The sequence below is a fragment of the Polypterus senegalus genome, chromosome 8, assembly GCF_016835505.1.
Source record: "Polypterus senegalus isolate Bchr_013 chromosome 8, ASM1683550v1, whole genome shotgun sequence".
NCBI classification, from domain to species: Eukaryota; Metazoa; Chordata; class Cladistia; order Polypteriformes; family Polypteridae; genus Polypterus; species Polypterus senegalus.
The window spans coordinates 15,050,192-15,064,103 of record NC_053161.1 but is presented as its reverse complement, the minus strand read 5'-3'; the positions used below and the strand labels follow the sequence as shown (position 1 = coordinate 15,064,103).

At 36.0% G+C, this 13,912-nt stretch overlaps 1 protein-coding gene and 1 long non-coding RNA gene across 22 annotated transcripts in view; one reads left to right on the top strand and one right to left on the bottom strand.

The window, feature by feature from the left end:
* The window catches only part of LOC120533808 (protein-methionine sulfoxide oxidase mical3a-like), a 457,937-nt gene that overhangs the window by 375,981 nt on the left and 68,044 nt on the right, over window positions 1–13,912 (bottom strand). For 20 of the 21 annotated variants that reach the window (XM_039760805.1, XM_039760806.1, XM_039760797.1 and 17 more), the window contains exon 2: window positions 3,169–3,376. The exons of the other annotated variant lie outside the window; for it this stretch is intronic. The gene's annotated coding sequence lies outside the window, so the exon portion shown is untranslated. The remainder of the gene's footprint in view (window positions 1–3,168; window positions 3,377–13,912) is intronic. 21 annotated transcript variants of the gene reach the window in all.
* Window positions 1–13,912, top strand: part of LOC120533812 — a 47,746-nt gene that overhangs the window by 33,089 nt on the left and 745 nt on the right. The window contains exon 2 of the long non-coding RNA XR_005634627.1: window positions 13,822–13,905. This is a non-coding gene — a long non-coding RNA (uncharacterized LOC120533812). The remainder of the gene's footprint in view (window positions 1–13,821; window positions 13,906–13,912) is intronic.

The window sequence follows — 13,912 nt, the reverse complement described above, 5'->3', positions numbered from 1 at the left end:
AAAAAACATAAAATAACAGAGTTATCTTGGAAGCACTGTTTTTTTTTTTTTTTTACCATATACAATGCAGCGGGCAGAGTGGTGGCTCTGAGGCTAGGCACCGGCAACCTTCCGAATCACATAAATGCCAAAAGTGACTCTACTCTGCTGTGCCCTTGAGCAAGGCCCTTAACCTGCAATTGCTTCATCCTGAGAATGACGTTAATCTGCATCCAGCCCTGCATGTAGGACCATCAACCTGCAGGGAAAACCTGTGGGTTGGTGGTGGAATTGGCACTCTAGCCACCATAAAAAAACTCACACTGTTCCACTCCATCTGAACTAGTTTGGTGCTGAGGTGTCACCCATTGCATAGCTGCACTTGGTTCCTAATCTGGGATCCTGAGGTGGTTTGTCATGTGATGGGTGCAGTAACACGCGTGTGCTCCTAACCTCTGTCTCTCATATACAGTACAGTAAAGTACTCATTCAGTAGGATGAACTTTCCCCTCTTTCTACTTTAAATGCAGCTGTGCAAAAATCACCTGCAAGGTTTCTTGATCATCCAACACACAACAGTGACCTTTCTATATTGGGCTACACCTGTTCAGACTCTTTTTTGTGTCATAGCAGTTGAGGACCATTTGACTTGCTGAAAAAAGACAATAACCATACAGGGTCAGATAATAATGTTGCAAAAGCTCACCAAGACAGTGTAGACAGTATATACAGTAAATAGTTAAATTATCACCAAATTTCTAATTCTAATTGAAATGAGGATGGGTGGTCACCCCAGCTTATCTTGGCACAGGATGGTTGTGGCTTTCATACTGCTCCCAAAAGATTCTGGAGGTATTACACCATTGCACCATTAGATTCAGATTCAGCAGTTACAATGAGTTCTGTTAGGTGTACTTTTTTAACTTTCCTGCTGGTAGTTTAATGGAGATGCTTGGAAAGAGTGTTTGTAGGATCACAAATGGTGACCACTTCCTCAGCATCCAATGCTGTGCACTCCTCCCGTGGTCCTGGTGTGCACAGGTGCTAGCGTGTTTGATAGCTTGTGTGTTTGGGTAAACAGGATCTTCTCACAAGGTAAGCAGATTCCTGCAGTTGTAGAATGAAAGATTGTACTGTTTCCTGTGAGTCTTTACCAGACCATTGTTGTAGTGTGGCTGGAGTTTTTACTTGTGGCATTATTGTAGTATTTATCTGCTGCATTGATGGTGTCATTGTCTTTTGTGAACAGGATCCAGATATCAAAGGTAGACGTGTAACTGCACTTTCCATAGCACTGGCTAGGCAAAGCAAATCTTGCAAGTTCATTTATATGCTGCAGACAAGTTTCCTGTTTTTAGAAGAGTAATTAGGGACCTGATCCTTAATAGTGCCTCTATTGAGTAGACTGCCTCACTCACTTTGAAATATTTCAGCTGCAACTTATATGGTACAATCTTCACTAGAGTGTTGGGGTGTGACAGTGACATATTGTCAAAGAGTTCCTCCATGGACTGTTGATTAATATATTGCAATTGATGTCTTGTAATTACCTTGCTGTCAAATTTGCTTGCGTCAAGTCCATGGACAGTTTACAATTAGTCTTACCTTAACCTTGAAGCAGATAACCACCAGACTAACACACAGTGCCATCAGATGAGTAATCTGTACAATATTCTGGATCAGCAAAGACCAGGTGGTGACATGAACACATGTCCACATGGTGAGGACTGGTCAATATTGTGTCAGGCCTTCTTTCATTATTTTCAAATAGAACAATACCCAGACACCATTGGTGGCTGGCCCTAGGTAAGTGCACATATTACGTGAACACTCTTCCATCTCTGGTATTGCATGAGTGGGATATTTTGGAATACTAACTACAGTCTGCTGCACAACATTCATTGATCATTTTCTCCATTTGTCAACCAAATGACTCCATGCCATTCCTAGTATTGTTGCCTATAGAGATTGTTCCAAAAATATTTGTTCCCCACACATTTTTTTGTTTTTCAGAATTAAATTAACCCACTGCACTTATTTCGGAATTGTATTTACTTAGGTATCAACAGTTCTTATGGACACTGAACCATCACATCTGGGCAAATGTTTTTTTAGACAGTGTGTAACTACAGTGTTATATTCATGCTAACAGGAAGCATGATCTACAGTCAAAGAGGAGCTGTAACCACAAAACACAAATTCTAATCTCACTTTTGACTCACGTAACCATCTTGTGTATACTTACTATGTTTTACAAATATGTTTCCATAGAAATAGCAGTATAATGTTACAGCATGGTGCGAAATGCCACATAAACTAAACACAAAAACATTCAAATGTATAAGCTAAATCATTGGTTTCTGTGTTCATATTTAATATGAAAAAAACATTAACAAAGACCAGATACTTTTGAATGATGCCCCAGCACAATGATTGCATCCGTGTGAGTTTTAGTTAAATATGAAAAAGGCTATGTGTATAAAAAACTTTTCATTGCCTTAAGTCATAAAAATCAACATTTGCAAACAGTGCAAAACAGGTTTTCTGCTAGATCGTAAACAGTCATACCTAAGGCATGTTAGAATCACTACTGTATAAAAGGTTAGGATTTTTTTCTTTTGTTTTATGGAATCAGACATGCCAAAAAATAGTTAAGAACTGAAATTAAACTGAGCCATGCAGGTAAGTTCAAATAATCTAATGCAACCTTTTAATGAAAACAAATGACAATTAAAAATGCTAAGTGATATTTTAAATTTCACAGTGGTATAAACAAAAGCCAACAATAAAATCAGTTTCTGGCCTCCAGAAATTAGATTTTCACATAAGGCATTGTTTAACGTGTATGTAATTAATTATTAATCAATGTCAAATGACCTAAGGGATCAACATTCTAATTGCCTGTTGTGCAGTAGGTTACACACATGAAAAAACAAGCATTTCATTGACTAACACTAGAAGTGTGCATAGTACATTTCTACATTTACATGCTATTTGAAAATGGATATATGTCTTCATATACATATACTGTACATTTATACTGTATAGAATATACATACAATGTATATACTGTATATACAGTATATAAATGTGCATATATATATACACACACACTGTATATACGTATGTTTAATTTTCCTGCAATGCATGGTAACATTGATTTTATACTAAACACTGCCAGTTACTTACAATGAGCAGAATTCGTTTTCTGGAGTGTCCTTGTAGCTGGATCTCTTGTTCTTTACCCCAGCACGATGGAGCCTGGACCAGCAAGGGTTGTCATGGTTACCAGGATAGAATCTCATGTGATTTGGTAACTAAGTGTGAGGTAGACAAACAACCCAAATCCCTCCTTAAGGATGACATCATTCACACAATCAGACGGCAAACTGGAAGTCTGTAAAAGAAACAAAGAGCATCTCGTAGACAAGGAAAATGCCATCTGGGAATTTTATCTGTTTAGTTTAAATTAATTTACAATAAGATGGATTAACAATTCTTTTGAGAAATTTATTTAAAGGAATTTTCATATTTGCTCTGAAGAGACTGGCAGACTGATAGTTAAAAGATAGCAGTATAAGCTTTATTCTGTTATAAGATTCAGCACTTAATTTACATTACCATATATAAATCTAAGTGTCAGTTCAGTTACAAGAGAATATATTTATTATTTTTCAGGTGAAATATTTACTAGTTTTGCAATTAGTTATGTTTTTTTAAAATTGAGGTTTTCAAATACAGAAACAATTCAGTAGAACCATTTAGTTATGTCAATTATAAAACTTATGAAGGCATTTTTACATGTATGTGATTTTTTTACAATCTTATTTATTCATTCACATGAGTCACAACCAGTTTTGGTGGAACTAGGCACAACACAGGATTTGTGGACATGTCGCCAGTCCATCACAAGGCACACACATTAGGCCAAATAATCTGACCTGCTTGTCTTTTGGAGGTGAGTGAAGTATCTCAGAAAAAGTCATGCAAACATAGGGTAAGTATGTGTACTTCAGGTGGGAAGTAAACCTGGTTGTTTGAAGCTGTGAGGCAAGAATCACTATTTATTGCCATCCATTAACACTTTTAACACTTTTAAGAAGCTACATTTACTTTACATTATTAAACTGGAAGCAGCAATTTCGAAAAATGTTATTTTCTGCATTCAAAGTGGAAAATGATAGTGCTGCTGCATCATAGCTCATAAATATAATTAATCTCCAGGCGGGGTTCCTTCTGTTTGGAGGTCACACACTTGTTAGCATGGGTTTCTTTCAGGACTTTGGTTTCTACACAATGACCACTGCAGTTAGTTTGACTGGCAAACATAAGTGGCATTAAGGAGCATGGGTGTGCACATGGGTGTGTCCTATCATGCACCCTAAAATAGACTGGTGTCTTATCCAATATTGATTCCTGCATATTGTGTATCTTTACAGCATGTTAAGCTCAGACTCACCTTTACTGGTGAAAATGATTTAGTAAAAAACTACATGGAAGGATGATCTATAACTCTGCAAATAACCAAGGTCCTCAAGCTACTCCATCCATTTTTGAAATGTATGGCCTGCTTCTTCAATTCAGGGTCATAGGGAGCTGATAACTTAGCATTATAACAAAGAGCTCAAGGAGCAAACCAACTCAGGAAAAAACACTAGTCCATCACAGGTATCGTGAAGTGGATGATTATATAATACCTTTAGTGAAAAATAAGGTCTAGTGATGTTCATAAACAAAATCATTGGCACCATCTATTGTGAGACATTCTGGCAACTACCACTCCAACTCCAATGGTAAAAATGAACTAAAAAGCCTATTTCAGCTGCATTTGAGTCTGTTTGTTAGTCCAGCCTACTAAGGCTACATTTAGACTATAGTAAAAATTCAAATCCCATATGAATGAATGTGTACTGATATCTATTGTGAGACTGGAAAATTAATAAAAATTAATTAATCAGACTGATGCTGCCTAATTGACAATCAAGAATACCAGCTACATGCTGACTGCCAACAAGCTATCTGCTGACATGCTGACTTAAAACAGTTTACAATGCAGAACGTCTTTAAATTCATCAGCTCACAGTGGCAAGTGCGCAAAGACACTTTGAGTGAAATCATAACTGTTGGATCTGTACAAAGAATCTAGTAGATACGAGAGATGAGCCAGGACTGCTGGGAAATGGATGTGAAGTGATTTGATACAAAATAGCCACCAGGCTTTCTTTCGTTTAACATTCCTCCCAAAAAGATCGAATCTGTGTGATATGAATGGATAACAGTATAAACTATTTTTTGAAAAGTCTTTATTTAACTGCTCAGCACAGTAGTTATGGTGATGGTGATGGTACAATCACAATCTTACAATGCAACCCACGTAAAATTAAATTTAGGTCTTTGAAATAAATTGACTAGCCTAACATGATCACATTATTCAATAAGATCAAAGTATATAGATTATCATTAAAGATTTATGTATGACTCCTGTTTTTAGTGTATCCCTATCAACATACTGTACACAAAAACATAATATCATCATTCAATCAATGGTTGACGTCACAGAGTTCTTACAGCAAGAGACCAACAGTGAAGAGTGTAATCAATCAAAACCCAGACGGTGGTGAACAGCAGAGGATGATATGTTTTAATGTAAACCCATTTGACAGATAGTTATACTTTTAAATCAGCCCTAAGCATAGTATATCATCATCATCATCATCATTATCAATGCAGTCAAAGCAGAGTTGTAATCCTGTTGCCATGCTGATGATTTAAATTTACTATGGCGCATCTTTGAATCCTATGCTACACCAATATAAGGATTATTAATTTTACTGTTGTTGAATGTTGTGACATATAATTTTTGCCCCCAATATTTATAACAAGTGGGCATCAATGAACAAAGAAAATTTTGTTTAAAGAAATGCAAGAGCGGTCAAATCATCAGAGCAGAAAGAATTAAGTGTGCATATACAACATTTGCTGCCACCTTATTGCGCACACATGAAACAAACAGGCCTTACCTTTCATTGTATGTTACCAGCTTTTGTTCACACTCATAAAGACATGGCCTCCTTTCCTTTCCATTTTTAGTACAGGGCATAAATTAATATATATCCTTATAGATTTTCTGACAAAAAGAGATTTAGTATTACAGCATAATACTAAAACATGGCTATGAGTATTTGCTTTCTGACAAAGCGGTGCCAGGACATCAGTCTCACCCTAAATTTAGCTGAAATCAAGGAGCTGGTCATACATTATTAGATGCAGGAGGCAAACTACACTCCCATTCTACATTTATACTGATTCTGTGGTGGGGTCAGCAGCTTTAAATTTTGTGGAGCTGCATCACTGGTGTCCTGCAGTGGGCACAGTACACTTTGGCTCCTGTGATTACAATAAGGGCACAAGTTGTTCCAAAGATAGCTTTGTTAAATAAATGTCTTTGCTGAAGTATAAGAACTTTTTGTGTGATTTGAGCTGGAGTCTAAATTAGATTTTATTTTCCCCATCAGTTCCTGAGCTGCTTTTGAACAGAAAAAGGTCTGCCATAATATTACACTCTAATACATACATGCCAACGCATGCAGTAAGCACAAAATATTTAAGTTCCACATCATGCATGAATACTGGGGTCACGTCAGAATGCCCCTGATATCTTACAGCTACTAACCATGTGAGATTGCCAGGTTAAACCAAAAAAGCATGTAAAGAAAGAAGTAAAGGTTAGAATTTAATTAAAAAATAGTGTGGAAATGCATTAACTTGCTTTCAAGTCTGATACCAGCCATTGGTATCAGCTTTCTTCAATTACTTAGGGTTTTCTTGTATTCTGCACTTGGTTACATTTGTTGGCAACTTCAAATTAGCCCAGCATGCACATGTGTTTATTACCGTGCTTTGTGATGAACTGGCATCTGATTCAGGGTTTCTCCCTACATCATACTCACTGCTGCAGGAATAGGTTCCAGCTTTACCTGACTTTGCGATGGAACAAGCTGTTTCATCAATGGATGGATTATTATTGTTCTTTTTATTCAAATATCAAAGCACACAGCCCAGTCTTCAGGCACAGGTTATAGCATAGTCATTATCCTTTCCTTCTACCTTATGTTTTCCCTTGATCCCATTAATACATTTATTATGAATTTTGGGGGTTTGTGATATGCGCTTTGGAGCTTAGTTTTGCTTTATTTTATTTAACAAAAAATGCAGTTTATTTAGTATTTCTCACCATCATTTTGTAGATTATTATAGTTAGTATTTGTTTTTTGATTATTTTTAGTTAGTATTAGGGTCCTGTTGTATCATCATGATCTTCAGAAGTGGTGACAAGTGACAACAACTTCCCTAAGGTATAAAAGATGCTGCTGCACTAGTAATTGCATCCATGTTTGTGGATAAATTTGTCAAAGACCATCAAAATTTGTTTGTGCTCAGGCTGGTGTAAAATTATCAGGGCTTTTGCTGTGCGTTTTCAATTTTGATTTTGGATAATGTTTTAATTGTCTGATTCACCTTTTTTTTCTCAATTCATTTATTGTCCAATTCTGTGCCTTAGTCTGCCAGTTCCTTTCACACTGGTAGTACATGTCTTTTAGAACATTAGAACATGAGAAGCATGTTGTCAACACAACTATAAGAGCCAATCTTAGAATGTTTAATGTTAAAGTTAAAATACACAAAATGTTTGCTTGATTGCATTACAGTGTGAGTTTCATACAGTACATACAGTAGATAATTGGCGATTCTGTTTAATCCATAACGCTAGCTTCCTTAGTGCTCAGCTTTATCTGCATCCAGCAATAGAATTTTAGTCAGTCTTTAGTTAGCTAGAAACATAACAGTTTGATTTACCTTGTTTTCATTGGGGCAATGACGACATCCAGGTTTTTAAATGTTCACGTATCACGCTTGCAAGTTTGACATATAAACATATGACTGTGTGTTATATAGACAGCTTTAAAAGATAAACCCAAACAGACATAAGATATACAAGACTTGAACAGAAGTATCTTATATAAGAGCTATTCTTTTGTATTATTATTTTTTCTCTTTATTTTTGTGTAAAATGTTTTGCTTTGAACTTTTACTAAAACTTTTAAATTGAAAACACTGTAACTGTGGAATTATTGGCATACATGTCAACGAGTCACACTCATTGCATGAACTCCATTAGAAAGCAGAAACTGCAGAACTTTTTGAAACCAGACAAATGCAGTTACACCAGCACTACCAGTCCTAATCAACTAATCCAAAATAACATTAAGTCAATCATTGAAGGCACCCAAAGTCTACTACAATACTTGATAACTACTTGATAATGCAATGCTTATCATGCTGCAATAAAATAAGGGCACAAAGGAAATAAAAGCAGAGCTCAGGTGACTATCACCATTCAGAGCTCCTGATTTCCATGGCATTTGTGTTTTTCTGATTCTGCTTTAGCTTTTTTGAGTTTTGGAATTTCTTTTCCACTCCTGTTCCCTGTTTTGAAAAATTGGCCTACTTGTGAATGATCTTCTGCCAGCTTTAGACCACTCTTTTTACAAAAAGGATTTGTTAATTAAAAATGATGTGTGCTGCCTGCTATGTTAAATGCAATGGTGTTTTGTTTTCTTTTGATTTTCCCCTCGGAAAGCTGGCAGTGAGGAGCTTGGTGCTCTGTACACGTTAGCATCTATGGGTGGATCTGGTCAGCAAAAAACTGTCAGTTATAGCTTTTGATAACATCGTATTTTGATTCACATTCCACCATTTTTATATATTGAACATGTTTTAATTTCTGCACTTTGCTTATAGGTTGAAAATGTTGTATGAATGTAAACCTCTAAATCCTTTGCATAAAATTGAAAGTCAGCATCGCCCACCTTGCATTTGCTTGCTTGTGGCTCTTCAAGTTGTTTTTTTCTTGTATTAGTAAGTGCTAACATATGTGTGTACATTTTTAATTCCATTAAGTCGAGTCTATGCACTCTGAGTTAAATTTTGCACATTTTCAGAACCTTACGATATTGTAATACACAGTGAAAACCACATCATTTTTAAACCTGGTTTTCTATTAATGTGATTTTAACGGCAGTGCGAGAATTTGTCAGTACACCTCTTGTCTGTCTTGGCAGCCTCACAGACTAAGAATAGAACATGGAACAGTTTGCCTCTGGTTGCCATGGCAGGATGTATGGCTTTCTCTAAACGCAATGTGAGGTGATATGAATGTTACTGTTATCTTTTAAAAATGTCAGCATTTTATATGACTAAAAGTAGCCCATGACAATCATGCCAAGCAATTCAAAGTTGCACTTAATAATAATTAAATAATTAATAATAACCCATCTGTTCATCTATTATTTGAACTCCTATTTTTCATTATACATTTATGGAGGCTTTCAGCAGCAGCTGGCATAAGGCAGTACCTAACTGTGGTTTGCACTGTCTTACTGTTTTACTTGTTCTATCTGATATCTGTTTTTGTGTTTATTATAAATGTGCAACAGTCACACATTGATTAATTTGCTTGTTTATTTGTTTTTACTGCTATTGCATTGTTTAGCAATATATGATTTCTGTGTTGTTGTACAATTCATTGTTTTTCTGCACCAGTGCACTAGCTGCTATTACTTTTCACAGGACTATAAGAGAGGACAACAAATCGATTTGAACTGAATGCAGGATGGGTTGCAAGTCAATTATGGATAATAAGTTATTCTTTTTTTTTATTTTTGTGGATCATTTAAAGCAGTAGCTCTCACTTTCAGTCCTATATGTTTTTCATTCCAACCAGCCTCTTCTTTTGATTAACCAAGCAAGCAAATACTTGCAGTTTATTTTTTGCATCAATCCACAAATTATGAACTGGTTAGGTTACATTCTTACCAAATGAAGCAAGAATATTTGAGGCACAAGAATTCTTTTTAGCTTTTTAGTATGTTGCTCTTTTTACATTTCTGCTTATTAATGACATTATTTACTAATAAACACACAAATGGATAACGCTAAAACAGCTGTCATTTGGAAGTCAGTGTTACTTGCCCTGGTGGCGAGATACCAATTAAGATAAGTTATCAAGATATCAAGTATAGCCAAAATGTTAGAGCACAAAACCAAAAATGGAAAAAGAAAAGAAAATGTACTAAGTACCTAAAAAGGTTTAGCTCTAAAACATGCACTGCTGGAATACACTCAAGAGCCCAGAAACTTGGACACTGAAAGTAGCACACTGCTGTCTTATAAAAGTGGGGTTCGATGACATAACATATCAGGGGACCCCATATCACATTACCCATAATGAGCATAGTAACTCCAAGCAGTATGACTGTGGACAAGCAAAACCACATAAGACAGCACCTACTGTCCAAATCACAATACAAAACGGCAACCCTAATTATGATAACCATAAAATTAATAACACCAAAACAATAAAAAAAAATTGCAAAATGCAGAAAAATGAATCCTGGGTATCCAAAAACCTTATTCATGACCATATACTTTTATACAAAAATCACAGCACAATCACACTATTAGGAGATGCATACTCTATTTCAATTTCTATTTTGATACTATTTTTATTCTGTGTAAGTGTCACTTTCTTTGATCTTTGTATTATTCAGGACACTTAGTGACTTCAGCAAACCACAGTTCTCTCAAGTAAAATGAACTTTTTTGCTATTTTGTTAACAAATCTCTCTCTTTCAATCAACTTTAAAATCCATCCATTTAATCCAGTCCAGAGTTGAGGGGGCCAGTGTTTACCCCAATAGCATTCTCCCAAATCAACCCTGAAATGAATGTCAGTTCACTATCAATGTCCCGCAAACTTTCAGTGCCTTAGTGATTCAAGAAAGTCAGTGCCACCATGGAACCACCATGGAGAATGTACAGTATAGGGTTGTGTTATGCACTTGAGTTTTCCAAAGTAATGTCCTGAACAATTCCAAAGATGCCCAGTAGAGGGGGAATACCATCAAAAATCCTGGCAAGTAACATAGAGGGCCACACAGAATCTTTATGAGTAAAAAGATTTATTAATACAAAAATACTTTGCAGCGCAGAAATTAGGCAAAAGGAGGTACCTACACAATAACAGCAATCTTATAGCACACCAAGTCTCAGTGCAGTCATCAAATTGCGAAATCAAAACCAAAAACGTCAAACTTCCAGAAATCACAAAAGTTCAGCAAAGTCACAAAGAAACACTCGCCATTCCCAATTGCATCTGAATGAACCGCAATGGACTATGGGTTGTCACCACCTTTATAGGGCTGAGGGCCGTGCCCTTAAGGTGATGGGCAGGTAGCCCCACCTCTTGGGAAACCACCCATAAAAAACAAGGAACATGACACAGGCATAGGGAAAACAGCAAATATTAAACAAAAGCAACATTTGTTGGTATATTTATGTGTTTTTTGTGTATTTCTTAATCATTGTTTTTCTTATTTTAATTTTATTTTTGTTGATTTTGTTTATTATCTGTTAACTATGTACTTTTTTAAGTTTGCATGCATTCTTTGTGGTTTGCGAGTGGTTCCCCAAGAGATGGGGCCACTTTTATGTCATAGCTGCTGAGTGCTCCTGTATTGGAGCCAGAGGTAGGATTTAGCAGCCAACCATTATGTTTTTGGGTTTTTTTGTGAGGTATTGTTATTTGCTATTTTTGGATTTTCTGGTTTATGATTCTCTTGCTTTTTTTAAGGATTCTCTTTCTGGATTTAGGTTTGGGACTTTGTCTATTTAGGATTGCCTTTTCTTTTTATCTCTTTTGCTCTGTGTAGCCTTGCTTTGTATTTTTCTATTTTTCTGTTAATAAATCCTTATTTTTATAAAGATCATTATAATTTGCTTGGTTTCAAGCCAAAGTTTATGGCGATTCACCTATTTGTGGGGCTTTTTGATATAATTTTGACATTCAAGTTTATTTTGAAGGCTTCATTCCTTTTTGGGTCTTCTTGAACTGAGGCAGGTCAGTTAGAGCTGGGATTCAGCCCTATTGGGGTTAGGCCTATCCAGGTAGGCAATGGAGACCTACCCTGGCCAGTAAAGCCTTTTAGTGAAGCCTATTGGAGGCCTAACACCCCAGACTCACATCAATTCAAAACAACATTAACATAAATCAAAGATTCAAAAATTAACTTAAAAGATATAAAACATGAATTTTAATCCCAGCCAAGGGAGGAACCCTGGCTGAAATATAATAGGATGAACAATACAACCACAATATTTGAGAGTAAGAAAGCAACAAGGGAAGGCCTTATTACAGCATTTACAAATGTGTCATGCCTGACAAACGTCTTGTGGAGGCCTATTTTGTGAGTGGATGTGGAAGTGAAAGGATGTTTTCCTCTTCCATATTTAGAATAAAAAAAAACAAAACTACAAACATTATTCATCCCACCTCCACCTCCCACACTCCTCGTGTCAGCCTTAAACACCAAAACACAACTGATAGTCGCTGTCAGCTAAGAAGACCAGGAAGTAGAGCCATGTGTTTTTTTATCATTTATTTTGCCAAACGGTAATTAAACAGAATTTTCCCACATAGGGCTCCAACCATTTCCTCAATTACTTGTATCTTATAGTTTTACAAATTAACACAAAATGTTTTTCAGGCCAACTTGAACAAAACTGAACCAGGCTGAGAAACTGTGTAACACGTGTGCAAAACCATGCACAGGTAACTGCCAAAAAATTGAAATGGAAAAAAATCCACAGGAAATATAACAATGTCAAAGGGTGGTGGGGGTTTGTGGATGGTATCTTGTCATTAATAAATGAGTCCACTGTTAACAGATTCAGAGCACAGACACAAGTAAAGCTTTTAAAGATAACATATGATAAATTCTGCTGATTAAAGATATGCATCTTCCAAAACAGAATTATGCGCAATAAATTATGTGGATTTGTGGCCACCTGTTTTGATAATAATAAGCAAGTCACATTTTCCCATACTCCTCCTGAATGATTAAGAGAAAACGCAGTAAAGAAAGGATGGATGTTTTCTTATTGTGGAAAGGTATGGGATATTTGACACAGAGATGTAAAGCTCAGTGTAGAAATTCATAAATGTGAAACTTTGTTTATAGACATTTTTCACTGTTAAACAGTTGGTATTCCCTGTTCTCCCAGGCACACATTCCAGTTCTGTTCTGCACTCCAGTGTCGGCAAAAAAAAGCTGGGAAGTAAAACTATGTAATCTAAGGTTACTGATTTACTCCAGAGTGCTATGACCCGGTTTATGTCTCTTTGCAAGATGTGGGCCTATTTTGGAAATGGGTCAAAAATGTGCCTGTTAATAGATTCTCACAATTTAGGACAACTGGTTAAGTTATTTTTTTTAAATTAAATTCTACAAAATAAGCTGCATATTTGGCTTTCATGATTCGTGATATGTTTTGGTTTGCTACATAGGCTTTGTGCTACTCTTTTTGCCTGTTGCCTTTTTACCCTACACATTGACTAAGTGAAGCTGCCGTATTTCATCAGGATTACTTTTCAATAAACATATACTGGAAGCATAGTATTGTCAGAGTTTTACACTTATGTATTGAATGGCACTATCTATCTATCTATCTATCTATCTATCTATCTATCTATCTATCTATCTATCTATCTATCTATCTATCTATCTATCTATCTATCTATCATACAGTACTTTTCTATGTACTGTATCTATTTATCTATCTTCGGAACATGACAAAAAATTAACATAAACACATCTATTGTTTCCCTCACACACAGTTTAAACAACTATGTGGAGGCTTCAATAAAAATCATACAGAACAGCAAAACATTCATTTAGGTGCACCGAGAGAGCAGAAAATTAAATGTGTGTCATTCCTTTTCAGATCAGCACTTTGGATGCACCTGCTGCACTCTCCTTCACTCCAAGTGACAAATCTACTTTAAAAAAATGCTACAGGGTAGATTGGGTATGAT